Genomic DNA, 7,143 nt, shown 5'->3' with positions numbered 1-7,143 from the left:
CAGGCTTCGTCTGCCAGCGAGGAAATGTCACGAGCTCTGTTATGATCCTCGGCGGATGCGCTAGCACAGAGAGATTCGAGGGACTGGGCCTGCACAATACTTTTGACGAGTACGCAGTCGCGACGTTATATGCCCAGAAAAAAAGACTTTGTTCTTCAACTCAGGGCAGGGAAGTACTGGCGAGGTTAGGCTTTCCCCTGAGACCCCAGTATTGCGGAGAGGAAACGGCGCAGATAGACCACAATGTTCGATCGCACATCGCGGTGGCCCCAATTCCCAAAAACATGCACCCCAAGTACCATCCCGAACGACACAGAGCAAGGGCAAAGACCCTTCACAAACGTTCCGGCATTATACGGATGCCAGTCGAGCCAGCTCAGACACTTTCACCATAGTCTCTACATGCAACAACAACATAACAACTGCATCCTTCAAAACCGCCTAGGCATGCGTGGCAGAGGCTGCAGCCATCGCCTTGGCCATTCAGGACGCCGAGCGCCAAACCAATTCGGCTGTCATATTATCCGACTCACAAGCGGCTTGCCACCTGTTTTTACAAGGAACGGCACCCAAATCAATAATCGAAATTTTAGGCACTCAACAAGAGGGGCACCACACTATCGTCTGGTGTCCGGCGCACGAGCGGCTGGCAGGAAACGCTAGGGCAGACCGTATAGCTCGAGGTTTGAACGTCCGAGCAACGGCATGGCCTAGCGACGACCTTCCACCGAATTCTCGTGACATCCTCCTACAGCAAAGGCAGGAGCGGAGACGTTTTGGACATACTCACTCCGATTTAAACAGCGAACAGGAGAGGGACTGGCGTCGTATTCAGACGAATACATACCCCAACCTGCACCACCTACACAGAATACACCCCACGAGGTTCACTGACGAGTGCCCGTGGTGCACAGACACACCCACACTAAAACACATCAAATGGGAGTGCCCCAGGAGGCCTCCGCACATAGACAGTCCCATATTACACCAACATCCACTAATGAGGAATAGGCAGTGGGAGGCATGGCTTGCGGACGAGGGTCGGGAGAGCCAGTTGGCTCTTCTGGACCAAGCCCAGCGAGCCGCTCGTGCCAGTGGGGCCCTGGAATAGGGGCTCCAACCATCGTGCCTTATTTTATTTCCATTTAATAAAGTTTTTTACTCTCTCTGTTATGATCCACGGCTGCCGCGCAGACAACGAGGTGGAAGAAGAGGAGAACAACGTGAGCCAAGGTGCTTTGGGACCGATCAAAATGCGCCTATCAACCATATTCATCTGGTTCTCCGTTAAACACCTGTGTAACAATATTATTCAGCAGCGCACACCTATATGTTGAAGTTTCTCAGGGTCACCCCGAGTTGTCTATCACCGGGGGAGGAACCGAAGAGATATCCTTGTCAGAGCTAGAACAAGCATGGTTCTAAACGTGGAATCGGGGTGCAACCCATGTGGTGAACAATGGTGCAAGGCCTGTAAGCATATGAAATCAACCGGCCTTGATAAGGCTACTTCCTGTCACTTTGCAGTAAAACTTGAGGAACCTCTGAATGGTCACAGTAACAATGTGGTCTAGATGCTTCATTGTGATGTCTGCGACTTTCAGTATATAGGCCAGACTGGAATCATTTCATTTGAAACGTTCCCAGTCTGGCGCATTCAATTGACAACATACGTGTCCCCCTTCTCCAGTCAGGTTTCCGCTCTTCTCGTGAACGGGAATAAACAGACTCATATATTATCCACAAAGTTAGAACAATCAGCCATGGCTTAAATGAACACATGGGAAGCCTCTCGATTCTTAGTCTGTAGGCTAGAGTTACTCTGCAAATGCAAACTCAATACACGGGTGAGGCTGAAAGAGCGCCCACTACTACAATGGGGAGTGGACCAACCCATATAGATACTGTACCTTGTTGTTATTTTCATTTTTATTTCGCTGCATTATTATTAAATTTACCATTCTCTCGTTTGTTTTCTTACGTCGCTTTTTTTAGAGTATTTTTCCCTCTTTCTTTTTTTCCACGATCAGTGGATACAAGCTGTACTGATCAGTGATCAGTACAGCTTGAGACTGACTCTGCTTCCTGCGCCGTCCCTTTCTTGTTCTTTTATTGTAAGGTTACTTTATCACTGTTGCTCAGAAAAAAAATAAAGATTGTATGTATACATATTTCCTTTACACATTTTACAAATTATAAAGTCTTTGATGATTACACCAGAAAGTGGCTTGCGTGTATCTCTTCCGTATAAAAGCGTGTCTAACGAATACCTTTTTTTACGCATCTTACTCCCCGACCCGTTGACGCTCATCCTGGGGCGAGGGTCAAAGACGTGAGCACTGGCAACGATAAGGGGTATGAATTGACGAACGCGCCGTGAATAACTTCGTTACCTACCCGTAAGCTCTGCAGCCTTCGGCTGATTCCCTTCTCCTGCTGTTTTGTTTGTTTTGAGTCTTTTTCTTTTCCCGTGTTTTTCTCGGACCCATTACGTTCTTTATTTTCTATCTTGCATTATTATTTCTCCACCTAAATATATAAAGAGACGGCCAGCAAACTGTTCTCTACCCCTCGAAAAAGGTCGGTCCACCGACCGAAACTGCGAGGTAATAAACAAATCATAACCGCGAAGTTGCACTTCTATTCGTTGTAGATAGGCTTGGCCCACTGGCACACATACACAGCAGCCACAAACACACACATCCATATATATATATATATATATATATATATATATATATATATATATATATATATATATATATATTTATATATATATATATATATATATATATATATATATATATATATATATCTATATATATGTACACATATATATATATATATATATATATATATATATATATATATATATATATACCATCATCATCAGCAGCAACCTGGTTACGCCCACTGCAGAGCAAAGGCCTCTCCCATACTTCTCCAACAACCCCGGTCATGTACTCATTGTGGCCATGTCGTCCCTCCAAACTTCTTAATCTCATCCGCCCATCTATCTTTCTGCCGCCCCCTGCTACGCTTGCCTTCCCTTGGGATTCTGTCCGTAACCCTTAATGACCATCGGTTATCTTCCCTCCTCATTACCTGTCCTGCCTTTTTCTTGATTTCAACTAAGATGTCATTGACTCGCGTTTGTTCCCTCACCCAATCTGCTCTTTTCTTATCCCTTATGGTTACACCCATCGTTCTTCTTTCCATAGCTCATTGAGTCGTCCTCAATTTAAGTAGAACCCTTCTCGTAAGCCTCCAGGTTTCTGCCCCGTAGGTGAGTACTGGTAAGACACAGCTATTATACACTTTTCTCTTGAGGGATAATGGCAACCTGTTGTTCATGATCTGAGAATGCCTGCCAAACGCACCCCCATCCCATTCTTATTCTTCTGATTATTTCCGGCTCATGATCCCGATCCGTCGTCATTACCTGCCCTAAGTATATGTATTCCCTTACCTCTTCCAGTGCGTCGCTACCTATTGTAAATTGCTGTTCTCTTCCGAGACTGTTAAACGTTACTTTAGTTTTCTGAAGATTAATTTTTAGACCCACTCTTCTGCTTTGCCTCTCCAGGTCAGTGAGCATGCATTCCAATTGGTCCCTTGAGTTACTAAGCGAGGCAATATCATCAGCGAATCGCGAGTTACTAAGGTATTTCCATTAACTTTTATCCCAATTGTTCCCAGTCCAGGTCTCTGAATACCTCCTGCAAACACGCTGTGAATAGCACTGGAGAGGTCGTATCTCCCTGCTTGACACCTTTCTTTATTGGGATTTTGTTACTTTCTTTATGGAGGACTACGGTGGCTGTGGAGCCGCTATAGATATCTTTCAGTAATATTACATACGGCTTGTCTACACCCTGATTCCATAATGCCTCCATGACTGCCGAGGTTTCGACAGAATCAAACGCTTTCTCGTAATCAATGGCAGCTATATATATATATATATATATATATATATATGTATATATATATATATATATATATATATATATATATATATACATATAGTTAATGTGATCTCGGATGATCTAGTTTTCAGTCCATATAAAAGGAGCGGATGAATAAGCGAAACTTTTTTAGAGTCCAGCCTTCGTCACAGATTTCTATCTCTATCTCCCTCATATATATATATATATATATGTTGTCATCTAGGCAGCGGCGTACCGACCATTTTTTGAGCGGCAGGCGAGCTTCCCACTTTCGCTCCCTCGTTCTCTCTTCTCCGATGTGAACATAAACAAAGTATCTCATCAGGTATGTTCATGTACTTGTGGCGTACGCACATGGAAAGGGGTGTGGATGCACACAGAGATTGTGCCATGAGGGCGACACAGAAGGCTGATTCTTTTCGTCAGGCCAAAATATTTGACTTCGTGTGATAGCCAGTGCGTTCACGCTGTTTTTGTTTTGTTTTGTTTTGTTTTGCAGATAGGGCCTCAGCGTCTCCGGACAACCTCCACCTCTCCGCGGGTGAACCGCGTTTGCGGTTTGGCGAAGGTGGCGGCAATGATGGCACGAATACGTTTCAAGCACCCGTGCAATTGCTATCGCCAAACCAAAAAATAATGCTGAAACTCTCACAGAGGAGGGACCATGTAGTCGCCTTTAACAGATCAGTGTCGAACCAACATCATACCAGCTAGTTCAGCTGGCATGCGTCGGCAGCGAGTCGCGAAGAGCAACGGTTCAATTTCAATATCACGTGCAAGATGTTCGTCGTAGGACTGTATCTCTAATACTACAATATATTACAGAACGCCCACTGTCATTTTGTCGTTCTTTTAAAGAAAACTGCACCCGATCAAAGCACAATGTATATTAAGACCGGTACCCGCCGTTAGCACATCAATGTCCAACCAACATCATATCAGCTAGTTCAGCTGGCATACGTCAGCAGTGTGTCGCGAAGCGAAACTGTTCAATTTATATATCACGTGCAAGATCTTCGCCGTAGGACTGCATTTATAATACGACAATATATTACAGAACACCCACTGTCATTTTGTCGTTCATTTAAAGAAAGCTGCACCCGATCAAAGCACACTATAGATTAAGACCGGTACCCGCTTGAGCTTTACAGGGTAGAAAGTCCCGGCGGAATATTTAGGGCAACGAATTATTTTGGCACATTATGTTCGGAGCACAAAATTTCAAGCTGACACAAGAGAAATTGCACCAGATCTAACGAGTTAGAATCTGTACAGAGAAGCATGTGGGCGGAAAAAGAGCCGCCACCGAAGACGGCACCGCCGCTGCGGCGGATGTGCGGAGGCGAAAGCCATCTGCTGGTCCTGCAGGGAAACCAACGGCGCGCGCGGCAATTACCCCCTGAACAGGTTTCAGGCCTGTCTGTCACGTGACGTGACGTCGACGATATCACTACGCGCCGGCTGGGAGGGAACGCCAGCGCTTGCTGCGCGCTCGCCTCGCGAGAACTGTTGTCACATGCAGGTTCCTCGACCGCCAGGTTCGCACGATTTATCAGGTTTATTGTAATAGTTAATGCTACGAACGGAATTATATTTATTGATCACAGTAGACACTGTCTGTAAACATATTTACCACTACACCATGTTCGCGGATGAAATGGATGACAGCAAACGATATCGCGCTGTAATATAGACACCATGTAGCCTTTTATACTGTCTACTACAAAATCATAACTGACCGCCAAAAGAAGTCATTGCACTGATAAGAGGCATGCGCAGTAGCAATACCCGAAAATAGCCATTTGTTTATTAATGTGCGCACTAGGAACCTCAGTATAATGACAGAAAGCAGAACATAGCACACTGCAATGCCAAAGCCATGCCAAAAGTCAGAACACGAAAATCATAGTGCCATTTTAATTGTAGGTTACACAAAAATATTATTTCACTCATTGATCAGACTTAGAAATGCTGCACTTCAAAGGCATCAAGAACAACTCATTCCATTTCAGAGCCAAAGACATGCGAAGAAACCAATGTTCATTAAACCAATCTTCATCAACCACACTGGTGGCCAAATTGTGGACTATAGTAGGATAATTAAGTGACGCAAACAACCACTTAGCGCACTGCTAAAGGTAGAAACGTCCACAAGAAATCCAAACGCACTAACCAAATGGTACAATATCTTGGTGTGCACTCTGCACAAGAAAATCACACACAGCCACAAGTTATCACTCATAAGTCATTCACCAGCCATAGCAAGAACTCACTGAGGTTTAGTTCAATGAGAAAAAAAAGAAAAATATCACATTGAGATGCCGAAAACACTACAATTTCAAATTACAAAACAACGAACTGCCGTTTATATCTAGGCTAGAATATATGCCCCACACAAGCAAATGAAGGCTCATTGTACTGCAACACGCAGAAGGTGGCTGAGGAAATCACACCTGAAAACTGCAGTAAAAGACCCGCATTGCAATTTAACACAATTAAATGCCCAGAGTGCAAGGTATGGAAAATTACTTTTCAAGAAAGATTTGAGCATTTCGGCTTCTTGCCCTATGTTGTTTTCTACTATTTAGATTATCATTCATTTGCATAAGTTGTTTTTAAGCACTGTTTTTGCTGCGCAGTTTGCAACCAGTGCGACAAGGAGCTCGTAGGCGTGCCCATTTTCACTTGCATCTATGTCCTCAAGCCTCCGCAGAGAGTCTAGCGCCGAACGACACTCCTTTGGCTGGGCCCATGGAGAAACTGTGTGCCGGCACTTTGTCCCACAAGCTTTGTAACTACAACCTCTGTGTACATGACTACTGTAATCGCAAGGGCACAAGGAAAATCGAGGCCACCCCGGTCCATTTGTGCGATACTGTCCAAAACGACTCTCGAAAGGATCCGTTTGGACTTCCCCTAGTAGGACGTGCTTGAAGTGAAGCTCGCTTATGCAGTACTTTACCTCAATTCCAACAAGGATTGGGTAGAGAGCCTTAGGGCACTCAATGTCTCCTTGATAAGGACTCCACTGTCATGCCCATAAAATTCGCAGACGTTGAGCCATGTCATGAAAGCATTTAGAGGAGCTACATTTGGATCACCTGTGTCATATGACATTGGTTCTTCGTAACCATTACGATGATGGAAGCCTTTATTTGGTGTCTTTACGTTGACAATACTCCACAAGCGAAGAATT

This window comes from Dermacentor variabilis, chromosome 8 (assembly GCF_050947875.1).
Source record: "Dermacentor variabilis isolate Ectoservices chromosome 8, ASM5094787v1, whole genome shotgun sequence".
Lineage (NCBI taxonomy): Eukaryota > Metazoa > Arthropoda > Arachnida > Ixodida > Ixodidae > Dermacentor > Dermacentor variabilis.
Note: the sequence above shows the minus strand (reverse complement) of the source record.